The following is a 15046-nucleotide window of genomic DNA, read 5'->3' on the forward strand; positions in this document are numbered from 1 at the left end:
ACAGAATGGGGTGGTAGCAATAAAATGTTTTGCCATTTTAAATGGGAGCCAGAGAAGGCTCCACTGAGATGGAGACATTTAATTAAAGACCTGAAGAAAGTGAGGGAGTGAACCATGTGTGCATTTTTTCCCCAGCAGAAGAAACAGCAAGTGTAAAGGCCCTGAGGCCAGAGTTTGAGGAACTGCATGAAGGTGTGAGAAGTCATTGGTGGCCACATCACTGGGGCTGTGACAACATTTATAAGGCCTCTGGTTTTTTTACTCAGGGACAGGAAGCCACTGGAGGCTTTCCAGACAAGGGTTGACACAACCTGACTTTTATAACTGATCAATAAACTTCAAAGCCTCGCCACTGCCCAGACCTCTGCAACTCCAGCTCACATGCTTTCTCCTTTCTCAGATTTCTTCCAGCTTTCTACATCTATCCAAACCAGGAGGGTCTCCTCACTTTCTGCCAAGCGCAGGCTGCAAAGGCGCACTGCAGAGAGACTGTCTTTGGGAAGAGAGAGAAACAGAGAGGAATCTTAGGGTGGGGACCTTGTCTTCCTGAATGCTTGGACAGCCAGCCTCTGGGTCTGGCTCAGCGGCAGTCATGCACACACTCTGTGCATAGGGGTGCGGGGACACTAGCGATCCCTGGTGCCACTTCGTCATCTGGGATAGCTCTGTGTAGAACGGAGAATTTCATTCAGCATTCCCTCACCCTGCTTGTCTAACACAAAGTGAAATCATCTGTTTTAAAATAAAACAATTCCCATCTCTATCAGTGCTTTCTAACCTTTTTGTGGAGGGGGTGTCACCTGCCTCTTTGAGAATCTTCTGAAAGCTATGTGCTATCTCTTCAAAAAATGAACATAGGATATGCATTCATTCTGTTGTAATTTCAGGGGTTTCATAGATCCCTGAAAATTCAGCGAAGAAACCATTATATATGCCAATGATTTTCCAACCTGTAGCTCCAACTGAATGAATGGATGAAGAAATGAACCAAGACTGAAGAAGCTGCATGCAGATGGAAGAACAACAGGGGAAGAACAGGACACATAGATGCAGCCACCTCTGGGCACCAGGATTCTTGCTGATGGTTCTGAAGCCTTTAAAGAAGTTGATGAGAAGGAACGTGTGGTCAGGCCGTGTGTGACCGGTGTCCTGCAGAGAGCTGGAGCTCATCTCCTGAAGCTTCATCTATTGCTCTCGTCCAACCCCTGTGAGTGACCATCTTTCTAAAAGGTATCACGCACTTCCCTGCCTTTCTTAGGGTGCTTCGCACAAGACAAAACAGAACTTTTGTTTGGTGGCTACAGGGCAACCGTGTGAATATAAATTCAGACAAACAAAAGTAAACAATCTCTTCTTGAGATACAGCTGAGCCACTAAGTGGCAGAGCTCCTGTGTCAGTCTCCCCGCCCCCCACCCCATCACAGCTCTCCTGCTGGGATCCAGGCTCCTAGCCTCTGTTCATTTGATTTTTCTGACACATCTCCTAAGAAGCTGGAACGAACTTTTCACTCATTCTTCTAGTCACGCCTCTCACTGAAGCTTTTAGCCTAATCTCGTTTTCGTCCAATCACTGTTCTATGTTATGACACAGAGAGACCTTCAGACAGACTGGAGTGGGTAAGGATCTCGGCCCAAATGTGCAATGGTCTGGAGAACACTTCTTGGAGCAGAGCCTCCAAGGACCCAGAGCAGTGGCTGTGTGGCCTCTCCAGCCTCTCTTCGCAGCATTCTACCTCCTTGGTACCATGTTCCAGCCACCGTGACTGGGAGTTCCCCACACAGATCTGCTATTTCCTGCCTCTGCTCCTTTCCATGTGCTGTGCGTGCCACCTGGAACAGAGGTCACCACCTGCTTGCCTGACAAGGAAACTCCTCTCTGCCCAAGCCTCACCTTTCCAACCTCCTCAGACAGACCTGGTTCCTTCCCTTGGGAATCCTGCATCCTCCCCTCAGCAGTGGCACTTACTACATTGTCTTCCCAACTTCAGCACGTCTTACATTGTATTTCCAATTTCTTGCTTGAATCTTTTTCGAGGGAACAAAGTTAGAGCTTAGATAAATACACTTGCGATTGTTTGTTTACGTGTTCGTTCCCTGACCTGTGTCTTATTTATTTCCCCAGCACAGAGCGCAGGGTAGCTACATACGGAGGTTTCAGTACTTACTTCTTCATGTTTCCTATGTAAGTTGTCTTGACTCTTACAGCTGGATGGTCTGCTGTAACGTCAGCCCCCCTGGCTGTCAGGGCCGCACCTCTCCCCGCCCTTCCACAGCCTGCACTTCTACTCTGATGGGCACCTGTTAGAACTGTGTGTAAACCATGAGGAAACGGGCACTGAACAGCTCTCAGAAATAAACCAGTGGACTTATGTTACGGACTTACGTTATTGTGCCTCCAGTTCTGGCCGCCCTGGCGTAGTTGTGCTTTCTGAGATCCAGGTGGGTGAGGTCACTAGATGGGAAAACTCCTCCAGTGAGTTGTCATGGTAACCAGGACTTTCAATGTCATTCAAGAGAGTCCCTGAGAAGAAAGCACAGCAAGGAGTGGAGGAGGAGGAGGAATTCATCAAAAGCTTCTTAACATTGTCCTCCCGTCCCCTTGTCTTCGCTTCTTGCTGGTTTACACACTCAAGGTAGATACCATTATGTGTGGGCATCTGAGTAGAAGCTGCTTAAAATAGCCACCTGACTATTTCAGGGAGGAGTTGAATATGCATGAAGCTATTTTAGAAGAGATATCCCTGGCCCCGCCAATCCAAACCCCATCCTTTCCCTTGGAAATGCCAAGAGAAGCTGAATGGGACCTTTCTTAGCCTTTCCCACTGGGGTGGAGGTTTTCAGAAGCCACAGAAACAACACCCAGTTAATGTTGGTCTTGCAGCCTTGTCAGCTCTCCCTCCTGATCCTGTGGTCACAGAGGCCCCTGGCCAGACAGCTCAGCCCTCCAGAGTCCTCCAGAGCCCTGGCAGCCTTCAACAACAGCCATGCTACAATTCAATTGGCCTAGGTCTTTGGTAGGGCTCAGAATCTTAGGTATTTCTATTGTTTTTTTTCATTTATTCATCCAACACACTTCTACTGATAGATAAAATGTGCGAGGAATGTGTTGGGTGCTGGGGAGTCAAAGGTTTTTGAGACAAGTTCATTACAGAGGGTAGATGGATAGGTGGGTAGAGATAATAGACATATGGTTCAAAAAATAGTGAGGGCATTCAGAGCAGGAGACCTTGCTTCTCTTCCTGATGGCTTGAGAAAGAAGATGACTTTTTAGCCAAGCCTTGGGCAATGAGCAGAAGGCAAGTAAGCCTGAGGAAGCATGGCAGACTCAAGGAGAGGGGGGTGCATGCCCTGGTGGGAGGGAGGCTGTGCCTGTGAGAAGGTGAGAACGGAGGGGCAGCCAGACTGTGGGGGCCTGGTGTGCCAGGCTATTTCCACCTTCTCTGAGTCCTCAGGCTGGGCTGGGAAGGACTCCCCTTCCATGAGCCCACAAGGCCTATTGCACCCCAGCCCTGTCCCCCATCTAGATGGAAGTACCTTGGGCAAGGGTCTCGTCAGGTTCTCCTGGGCATCTCTGCAACCCAGTGCCAGACTAGGCACTGAGCAGACACGCACAGAATTTTGGTTGAAAACATGGATTCTGGAGCCAGATGGCCTGGGTTCAAATCCAGCCTCTGCCTCTTACTAGCTGTGAACTTGGGCAAAGTTTCTGACCTCTCTCTGCCTCAGTTTTCTCAGCTGTAATGAGGACATTCATAGCATTTGTCTCTTTTGGTGAGAAGTACATGAATTAATATATACAAAGGGCTTAGAAGTCGGTGTGGCACATAATAGACAATAAAGTATTAGCTGGGGTTTTTGGTTTTTTTATTATTATGAGTCTGGCTTTATCTTGACAACGGAATGCCCTTGGAGACAAGTTTTTCTTTCCAAAACAAAAAGAGCTTTATGGCTTTGACTGATTCTACTCATATGTGTCTACTCTACAAAGCTAAGGCATGATGAGTACAAGGAACAGGGGGAGAATCACCTTAAATGCTGACCCTCAGATCACCCTCACTAACGCGACCATCTTTTCACATACAGTCAGTTCTCATTATTCACGGATTCTGTATTTGCAAACTCACCCACTCGCGAAAATTTATTTGTAAGCCCCAAATCAATGCTCATGGTGCTTCTGTGCTCATTTGCAGACATGAGCAGAGCGGCCTGAAAAATTTGAGCGGCCCAATGGGTATCTTCCCAGCTGAGGTCAAACAAGTGGCTGCTGCCTTCTTGCTTCAGCCGTCTTATGGAAACAAGGGTCCTTTTCGTAGTCCAGTTAGTGCCACATCTTTGCATTTTTTGTGCTTTTTGTTGGTGATTTCACTGGGATGTGCCTTACAGACAAATTTGTGTGTGCGATAAGCTACCTTCAGGCATGAGTTACAGAGTTGTTGTTGGTCATGAATTCCACGTTAATGAATCAACAACACTACATGTGAAATAAGTTATTTTTGAGAGAAACACATGTGAAACACGGTTACGTACTAATTGGTTGACAAGAATGTTGTGCCCAGAGACTGGGAGGAACCTAATGCTGTGTTTCCCTGTAGGAGCGATGGTTCAGTGTTCCCTGATCCAGTGTCTGTGGGATTTTATAGAGCATAACTACAGTGAATAACAAGAACCAACTATACTTTTCTAGATACAGAGCTGTATACTTTTATACAATTGGAAGACACCTTCCACACTTTTCTGACGCCTTTAAAAAAATTACACAATACGTCAAAGGCATCTTTCCATGCCCATAAATACAGGTCTCCAGGTGACTGTATCTCTGTGACCATTTCTTCCATCATTAACCAGTAGTTCCCTACTGATGGACGATTTGATTGTTTCCTATTATTTGCTATTATAAACAATACTATAATGAACATCCTTATTGGTAATAATCAAATAGCTAATATTTATTCAGTACTTACTGTGGGACCAGCCCTTTGCTCTGAGTTTTATAAATATTTTCTCATTTAATCTCACAAGCCTATGAAGTTGATGTTATTATGCCCATTTTACAGATGAGGACTCTGATGCTTAGAGATGTTAAGTAAATTTTCCAGGGTCACACAGCTTAAAAACAAGCCTTTGACCTCTGATACGTCACTCATAACCAGTGAGCTCAGTTGCCTTCTTACACATATAATTCTGGCACTTTTGATTATTCCCTTAGAGTACCTGTTTAGAGGTAGACTGCTGAGTTAAGAGTATGCATATTTAAAAATGTTGGTGCATATTGTTAAATCTCCCCTCCAGAACATGTGTATCAAATCACAACCCACTAACAGTGCTCCAGTGTCCCTTGTCCCAAGTATTCTCATTCTTTGAAATTGGCCCCCAAAGTGCATCTTGATGCTTTAACATGCATCCTTTGACTACTGGTGACTACCCTATTCATATGCTTACTATGCCCTGTATTTCGTCTTTTGCAAATTGTTTGTTCACATCCTCTGACCATTTTTCTACTGGTGATTTCTTTAGTTCATTTATGAGCTATTTTTGTTAGTGATATTAACCCTTTACCCATCATACATATGTTGAAATACTTTTCTTAGTGTATCATCCTTTAGCCTTAATTATTGTGTTTTTTGCCCATGGGCTTTTAAATTTTCTTCCATGATTTCTGGATTTGGTTTTATACTTAAGGAGGCATTCTCCAACCCAATTTGATATAAATATTCCCTCACTGTTTTTCTTCTAGTACCTTTACAGTTTCATGCTTTATCATTACCTAGGAATTTATTTCACTGCAAGGACTGCGGTATGGATCCAGTTTTCTTTCTTTTTCTTTTTTTCTTCTTCTACAAATAGCTAGTTGGCTGTCTTCATAACATCACCTGCCTTTTCGTCTCTAATTCTCACACTCACTTACCTCTACTTCCGGGCACTCTGCTCCGGTCCTTTGAGCCACAGGCCTTTACCAACACTGCATTTTTCTACGCTATTCACTCATGCTTATTCTTCCAGATGTACTTTATAGTCATTTTATGAAAAAATTTTGTGGGGGTTTTATTTGGGATTTCATTTAATTTCTAGACTACTGCACAATATCTCGTAAGTTTATTCTTGGATATTTTATGCTTTTATTTCTTTTGAGAGGAGGGTCTTTTCCTTCTATGCTTTCTAACTGGCTTATTTTGGTGCTACCTTCTTTGTGGAACCTTTTCCAACCTACCCTGCAGGAAACGACAACTCTCTCCCCCAACTCCATGCCTTTCCCCTTATGTCGCTTCTTACTTTTTAACCCTGAATTACAATTATTGGTTAGATGATGGGCTCTTTGAAGGCAAGATCCCTGCATGGCCTGTTTGTGCCACATCTGGTAGGTGGTCGAGGCCATGGAGATATCTGTAGGATGAATGAATAAATGAATGAACAAATGAATGAAAGATTTTTTTTTCTTAGAAAGCTGAAAGTGAAGTGAAACGACTCTATATAAAAATTTACTTTTCCACGGGTTTTCAGTAGAAAACAAGAGGAGTTTTATTCCTCCTCCTCTAGGTCCTTGGCTAAACCTCCAACACACGCCAGAATCAGAGACGTGCTCATGGCTAGACTAGTGTGCCATATGCAGTGTGCCTCTGCACCTCCCCCTGGAGACCGCCACCCTCACTGAGCCGTCTGGGCACTTCTCAGGGAGGCTCTCGAGGCTTTGTGAGCCCTCCAGAAGAAGAAACGCAGGCACTCACTGCGTACCTGCTGGTCATGGTGTGTCTGCTAGACGTTTTGAAAAGCCCTTTCTCTTAAGATGCAACAATGCTGAACGGTTGGTGTTACTAGACCCCTTTTGCAGATGAGGAAACAGGCTCGGAGAGATGAGCCCCTAGCTAGTAAGTAGCAGGACTGGGGGGAGCTGAGGCTGTGGGACTTGAAAGGCCTTGCCTCTCCCATAATGATGTTCAGAACACCAGAGTCTGGGAGGCTGAGAGGCCGTGGCTCAGAGAGGAGTCCTGTACAGAATTGGAGAGACCGGGTCCCGCCGTCACTAAGCCCCAATGGTCCCTAGAGAACTTTTCTTCCCCCAGAGCAGCATGTGATGCCTATAGTTTGTTCCAGAAGAACACTGGACTTGGGTCAAAGAGCCACTGTCCGGGCTGGGGACGTGTTACACAGGCCGTATTGTCACCATGGGACTGGGGAGGGGAGGGATGGGAGACGTGGAAGATGTGACATGTGGGGAGAGGGTTGGTCTCCAGCACACATCTGGGGACGCTCTTCCGTTTTCCTCCTCCCAGCCTGTCCAGGGTCAGTGTTTCTTGACCTGGCCTTGCAGGCCCCTCCTGACACTCCAGTCAAGAAGCCACTTCCTTAGTGGGCTGGCAGCTGCTGGGTAGGCCTGGGCTTATTTCTAAGCCTGGATTAATGCTCCAGGTTCTTATGAAGAGCCGTAGGTTGGGCGCCAGTACATTTATTAGTCTTGATACTGTGTCTGGCCCAGCGCAGTCCCCAGGGACCTGGAGATGAGCAGCCTACGCGTCTCCTGCCTTGTGGAGCTCCGTTCTGGTCAAGAAGCAGATCTTAAGGAAAAACTGTCGACCCTCCCGAAGGGCTGGGGAAGCCTAGACTGGGGCAGGTGGTGGTGGTGTGATCCAGCAGGTGGCAAGCTGTGGAAGTTGGATGTCAGGCTAAGGCCTGGGGGCTTCATCCTGTGGGCAAAGAGAGACTTCTTGCATTTGAAGCAAGAGTCTCCCATCAACAGATTTGTACTTTAGAAACAGACTGACTAGGTGTATTTATTTTCAATAAATAGGTATGATTTTTAAAGTGAAAATGAAAGTGTCTCCATTTTGTTTAAACAATACCAAACATAAGGAAACACAGAACAGATGGCTATGAACCTGGCTGACCTGCTTACCTATATGGTGCTGATGAATAGAAAGAGCCCTTGTCTTGGAGTGAGAGAGACCCATGTTCACGTTCAAGACCCTGCCACTGACTTGCTGGGCGACGTTAGCAAATGGCTTCCCCATCTCAACCTCAGTTCCCTTGCCTGTAAGATGGGAATACTGTCACCCAATACACAGGGATGTCATTAGGACACAAAGGCATGTCAGAGGAAACTGTACACACTGGACAAAGGTAAAATGTTAAGGTGAGGCTCCATGTACACAGCTGGGGATATTTCAGACACCTAGCTGCCCTGCTGTAAACGTACCACCCAGCAATTTCTCGGGAAGTCTCTCTCAGCTGTTCCAGCTCAAATCAAAGCCTGTCCTGTAAAAACATGGCCCCGTCCGGAGAAGCAATTGCCCATGTGTTTGGTGGGCCACCTGCCCGCCACGTCCAGGCTGCTGGGCATGAACATCAACAACGGCCCCTTCCTGGTGGGAGAAGGAACAGGGAGCCGGCTTGTTCTCCGAGAGCAGAGGACTGGCCGGCGACGAGGAACATTTTAAGGTGGGACGCTTCTTCCTGCACCTTTGGCAGCTGTCTACATAAGGCGTCCATTATATGCGGGCCCCAAGGCCAGCAGGCCTGAGCGGCTAAACTAAAATTAGTGTAAAATGTGCACCCGCCAGAGACACGGAACATCCGAAGGTCAGATGCCTCCAGCCAGCCGTCCAGGCGGGCGGGAGTCGGGGGGTGGGGGTGGGTACAGAACAGCTGTGGCAGCAGCTGCCTCCTGATCCTCTCGGCTCAGGGACGACGGCCCTGCCCAGAGACCTGGTTCAACAGCTCAACTTGAGTTAAAAAATAGAAGGCAGAGTAGAATCCCAGCTATAGTTTTTCAAAAATCTGTGTATGTGCATAGAAAAAAAGGTGGGAGAGAATTTCACTGAATATCTAAGAGGCGATCTCAGTCTCAAATGTGGAATTGTGGGTGAATTGTTTTCTTTTCCTGTACTTTCCAAGATTTTCTCAATAAATATGTATTACTTTTGTAATCAGAAGGAAACACAATAAAAGATGCTGTCAATTGCATGTTTCTATTGAATATAATTTAATGTACATTTTAAATGTATAAAAATGATTAAATTGTAAATGCTCACAGGCACATGGTATAAACGTGTATGTAAATAATTTATATATCTAGTCCACTGGTGTTGGCAGCTTTGAATCCTAGTGTCGAGACTGGCTGGCATTAAAGATCAACATTCTCCAGCTCTTCATTTTGTGGAGAAAACTGAGGCCCCAGAAGCAAAGCAGGAAGCTGAGAAACAACTTTTCACTGAGCCTAGTCCTATACTGGAGCTTCCCCAAATCTTAGCCGCTGTAATTCTGTAGTGGTTTGTATTCCCACTTTATGGAGATGGAAACTGAGGTACCGAGAAATGAAGTGATTCACCCAAGGGCACCCCGCTAGGAAGCCACAGAGCTAACTCCCAACCTAGCCCACTGAGCATGAAGTTTTCCATCCCTAGCCCACTGAGCATGAAGAAAGGAAGTGTCTTTGAAAAACACCTGCTCCCTGAAGTCTCGAACATTCAGAAAGTCATTCCTCACAAGCAAGTTTTGAATCGTCTTTCCCGAGCCCCTTGTGGGTAGTGCATGCCTTCCCTGTCTCTGGAGGGCTTGTGGGCTTGCTGTCAGATCAGCCCCCCGGGAGCCTCTGAGGGTGACAAATAGTGATATGGGGACAAAAAGGGCACAGCACCTTCCTTTTCCCGATGTGGGACAGGGCAGGTGGGAAAGGCATGCTAGGGAAGGCAGGCAGGTGCCAGTCTTCAGGATAAGGAGGGTTGGCCAGAGAGGCTGCCATTCAAAGTCTCGCTTATCTGGTCCCCTCCAGCCTTCCAATGCCCCAGACCTGCAGTGCCTCAAGGCCACCCCAGGTGCTCAGACCTGAGTCCTGTGCTGCAGCTGCAACCTTTGTCTGCAGTACCTGTCCCTACCCCCATGTTCCGCCCCAACTCTTTCAAGGCCCAATTCATCCATGCATTCTTGTTAGTGACCACATTTTTATTGAGTGCCTACTATGTGCTAGAGCAAGACTGACCTAGTGCCAATTCTGTCAGTGCCTCTAGTTCTTAGAAAGGGCTTAGTACTTAGGCTACATGGGTCACTCAAATGTGGACTCTGAGTCCAGATTGCCTGGGTTCAACCTGGCTAAGCTGTGTGTGCTCAGGACAACTACTCAGCCTCTCTGTGCATCAGTGCTCCTCATCTTTAAAAGAGGATGATAATAGCACCTGCTTCACAGAGTTGTTGTGCAGGTGGAGTGAAAATGCATATAAAGCTCTTAGAACAACGCCTGGCACGTATAAGTCCTTGATAACCATGACTTACTATAATCCTTATTATTACCGTGTGGCTGAGATTCCCTCCTCATGATACCCCCGCTCCTAACCTCTGGCTGCCCCCTCCTTTATGGTTCTGTAGCACTTTGAATGCCCCTCCCATTAGAGAATCAATAGTTATACAGTCTGGGCATGTAAGGGGCCATCCACCTCCCTCTGTATACTTGAGGCAGGGACCAAGTTTTAGTCATCTCTATCCCCGCCCCAGCACAAACGCAGCTATGATGTCACCAGGATGAATTCAGAGTTTGCAGGTAACCCATGCCCTCAATTCCAACCATGGAAAGCCTTCGAAGCTCCTCACTGCCTGGGCGCTAGAGGTTGCACATCTGGCCTTATCACAGAGCTCGCTGATGTTCCTTTGAAGCCTGCCCCAAGCTGGCAAGGGGGCTGGGTCCTAGGCTCCCTTGACTACTTCTCTGCGATGGGGAGCTCTGCCCAGCAGGCCGTTATAAACACCAACACCGATGCCCCGCCACACCGGGATGTTTCCCATGCCCACGCCTCTGCACGTGTTAGCCCCTCTGCCTAGGATACCCACACTCCCTCCCTGCAGTCCTCCTGGTCGGACAAAACCCCATAGACCTCTCCAGTGCCAGCTCACAGCCCCTCCCCACAACACTCTTTTGTATTACAGTCCCCTACAGAATTTATGGCTCCCTCTCTTCTCTGCTTCTCTTGTGTCTTGTATGTGCTTCTGCTGCTACACTTTCTCACAGTACAGGGCTATTTATTTGTTTACATGTCCCTTCTCTAGAAGGGACCATCTTATTCTTATCTGGGCCCCCAGTGTACACTAGTGCCTGGAACAGAGGGGTTTCAAGAAAGTTCTGCTGAAGGAACTTTTTAAAGGAAAGTCAACAGGGCTGCCTTCCTGCTAAGGCACACGTGCCAACTATTCATGCCACCTTTTGAACCCAAACACTCACAGGCCTTTCTCGGCCACCACTGCCCTCGCTAGCCACCTGCTCCATCACAGGGATGGGAGTCGATGGAGGAGCATGGAATGTAAGTGCTGACCGCACGACGGGCACAGAGCCGGCTTTTCACATGAGCTCTGGCATTTGATTCTGGAACCACCTGAAGAAGTAGGTAGTTTAGAGGTGAAGACCCGGAGGCTCAGACCAGTTACACTGGTCCCCAAGGGGTGACAGGGAAGCACTGGAGTCCAGCTCTCTTGGGCCTCAGAACCTACTCTTCCTACCGGGATGACAGATGTGAAAGTATTTTGAGCTCTGCCAAGAGGAGAGACTGTAAAACTATAAAATTGGGAAGTATTACCCACCACACAGAAAAAACCCAGGGCAGGAGGCACCTTGTTATTATCCAGGAGAGAGAAGAACGCCTAATAACAGACTAGAATCCTGAAAGGTTGCTGCCCTGGGGGCGACAGCGTGTGGTCCTTCATGGACGTGGAGGAGAGCTGGGTGAGGTGGGCAGAGGGGCTCTGATGGCAAGCCGAGCAGGCCCCTACCGAAGGGGCCACAGCACAGGACAGGACTCCCGAGCCTGTGATTCTCTGCGTCCGGAGACTCTGGGCCACAGACACCCCAGCAAGGGGCGTCCTGCCCTGGACCTCCAGATATCCTGGTTTAGTAGCTTCTAACGTGAGCAGCACCTCTTCTTAGCTCTCGGCCTCTACCCCGGGTACCACAGAGCTGACTACCTCCCTCCCTTGAGCCTATAGAGCCCAATCTGAGCTCCTTCGCGTGATAGTCAAAGGCCTGCCCACTTCTCCCAGCCTCACTTCCGCACACTCCTCTGTGCCTATGTCCCAGCCACTCCACTTTTGCACCTGCTTTCTTCTCATCCTAGAATGACTTTCTCCCTTTTTTTTTTTAACCTGGCAAACTTCTACTCATCCTTCAAAGCCCAGTTTAAGTATCATCTTAAAATGGTCTTCCCTGAACCACCACCACAACCAAACCCAAACAGAATAGAGCTCTCCTGCCTTCCCATGTTTCCTGCACTGTGGCCTATTTGCATGTCATCTCCTTCACTGAATGGGAAGCTTCTTGAGGGCAATGACATACTTCATTCGTCTCTGCTTCAGTGCCCAGCACAGAGGATAGAGCACAGCAGGCAACAAACATGTCCAGATGACCAGGTCCTACCTCAGTTTCCCTACCTCGCATCTCACTCCCAGGTACTCCCACAGCTCACTCTGTAAATGGCCAAATGCCCCTGCCTCCAAGGAATTCGGTGTGTTCGGGAGACAACATGGCAACGAATGAGTAAACCCAGGGAGGTGTGAGTGATGATAGAGGGAAGAACTCTGTGGCAGGTACCACGAACAAGGCCAGCTGGGTGGTCAGCAGAGGATCCCACTGGTTTGGATAGGAGGACAGGGGAGGGGTCATGGGCGACAGCAAGAAGGGATGCTACTCCATTCAGGGGCCCGCACAGGGCTGGGGGTCAGGGTTGTGTAGTGGAGAGCTGGAGGTGAGGGACATGGGGCTGGTGAGGGCCCGGGCCAGGCCATAGAGGACCCCGCCAGGTCATCTCACCAGCTTTTAGCTTCTTCCAAGTCCCCAGCCCTTCAAGTTCCCAGTATGTTTTGCAGCTGAGCCAACCAGTTCTCCTGCCTGAGGAAGCAGGTACAGGCTGACACTCACCTGCCCATCCCCAAACCACCTTGAGGCAGCCACCAGGCCTGGCCAGACTCAGGCAGGGGCCTGGAAGCAGGGTGTTGACTTCGTGCTGCCATGAACCCTGGCATGTGTCACCTAAGCCTTCTTCAAGATGGGGTGGCCCAGCGGTGGGGCAGCCTCCAGTCTGTCAGACAGCAAAAGGGCCTCTGCCTGCCCTCGGGTCCTGTCTCCTAGACAGTTCTCCCAGCCTGACCGGGAGACCTGCGCACGAGCTTTGGCTCTGCACTCACGCCTGCGTTAACGGGGGCCTCACGGTTAGTTTCACCTGGTCTCCCGCCCTGCATGGCCGCTCACTCAGTTTGATCTTCACACCCACATTCTGCTGGCGGCCTGCCCAGCTGTCAGTACATAAGCAGCCTTTGCCCTCCCCAACTGGGTACTGGCAGCCTACAGTGTCCGTGATGTGCTGCCCAGCCATGAGAGGGCAGGTGTGGGGCTGGTGACAGGCCCCTGAACGTACACGTGCACACACACAGCGCACACACAAAGCCCATCCCCGGCTCCCTGTGGACGTGAGCTCCATGAGCAATCAAACGGAAGACGAGTCCTAGGCAAGTGGCAGACAGCTGGTGTGCCCACCAACCCTTCCCTACCCCGTGGCCCTGGCAGGAACAGCTGGCTTGAGGCCTGCCCAGTTCACAGAGTCCCACCCCCTCACTTTTCAAACAGGGAAACAGAGACACAGAAAGGGAGGGACTTGCTTGAGATTTTTCTGAGCAGTAAAAGCAGAGTAGGGTCAGACCCAGTTCCCTGGCTTCTATCCCAGGGCGCAGGCCTATCACCATATGCTGCTTTGGCAGAAATGCCAGCTGAAGGACTCGGGACATTTGGCAGGATTTTCTTGAAGTCTCAGTAGAGTATGGGGATCCATTCTTCTCCCAAGGCCGAAGTCACCCCCACCTGCCTACTGGCCACAAACATGGCCCCCTGGCCTTTGGGCTGTGCTGACGTTACTCTATGTCCTGTGGTGTGAGGGAGAGAATGGGGGAGCTTACCTGCCGGAAGCTAGCTGTGGTCTCATGGTCGAGATGTGTCAGAGATTTCTAAGAGCTTGGAGGACTGTATTGGAGGGAGACCTGTGGGAAGTAGAGAAAGCGAGACTATTATCCACCATCTGTCAACTTTCACTTGAGTTTGAAAAATGCATCCAAAAGTGATGGCCACAGCCTTGGTGAGAACGGGCTCACAGCCAAGCCCCATTACCACTTTTCTACAACACGGTCATCTCAGGGTCAAGGTCAGCCCCCCACCCCCCAAGATGCAGCCATTGCCTCATCACGCCCCTCAGAGCTGAAAGTCCTGAACCCCCGCCATTCTATTTCTGCTCGCAGGATGAGAAACTCACTTTCAAGCACTCCTGGATGCTCCCTGAGCACCATTCGTCATAATTCACTCACTCTTTCTTTCATTATCCATTCATTCATGCAAGCCTTCAATAGCCATTTGGGAAAGCTATTAGATGTTAGTGTCAGGTCTTATGGAGATAAAGTCACTGAGAGTGACAGTTCAGCTCTAGGAAGAAAGTCACTTTTAGAGCCAGGACAAATGCCACAGGCTCCCAACACCCAGCCTGGTGCGTTTCCTCTCTCCTCTGAGTGATCTCTGTGCCAGACACTGGGCAAAGTTTTGTATATACACTGTGCAGGATGCTTCCCACCATTTTCAGCACAAGGACTCCTTTTTGTATGGAAATATTTCTCAAATCTCCTCCTGATGGTAACTTAGTATCTTTTCATTAGGAAAATAAGCAACAATACAATCGCCAATGAACATAATGCTTTACAATTAACTTGTATTTTAGTAATCACAGTCCCACCACATATATGTAAATAATGGTTACACATACTCATTGGAGACATGTTATTTATGTCTTCTGGGCCTAAGGCTTTGACCCCCTGGGATTCATTCAGTATGTATTTACGGAGCACCCCCCCCCCCGAGATGCCCAGCACCGTGACCCGCAGGTTAGGGACCCTGGCACAAGAAGGAGTGGTGGCTCTAAGGGAGGCATGCTTAAGCTCAAGCTCAGCTCAGACGGGGTGTGTGCCCTTGGGTGACAGGCCACTTGCCTTTCTCCAGCTCAGTGTCCTCATGAGTAAAGTACAGATGATTATCCTGACATTG

General features: G+C 48.7%; 1 protein-coding gene across 6 annotated transcripts in view; it reads right to left on the reverse strand.

Moving 5' to 3' along the window:
• Window positions 1-15046, reverse strand: part of HIVEP3 (HIVEP zinc finger 3) — a 438665-nt gene that overhangs the window by 147199 nt on the left and 276420 nt on the right. For 5 of the 6 annotated variants that reach the window (XM_033113715.1, XM_033113710.1, XM_033113709.1 and 2 more), the window contains exons 3-4: window positions 13918-13998; window positions 2384-2521 (exon numbers count right to left, since the gene is read on the reverse strand). The gene's annotated coding sequence lies outside the window, so the exon portion shown is untranslated. The remainder of the gene's footprint in view (window positions 1-2383; window positions 2522-13917; window positions 13999-15046) is intronic. The other variant, XM_033113713.1, reaches the window with a different exon arrangement.

Source organism: Rhinolophus ferrumequinum, chromosome 9 (genome assembly GCF_004115265.2).
Source record: "Rhinolophus ferrumequinum isolate MPI-CBG mRhiFer1 chromosome 9, mRhiFer1_v1.p, whole genome shotgun sequence".
Taxonomy (NCBI): Eukaryota; Metazoa; Chordata; class Mammalia; order Chiroptera; family Rhinolophidae; genus Rhinolophus; species Rhinolophus ferrumequinum.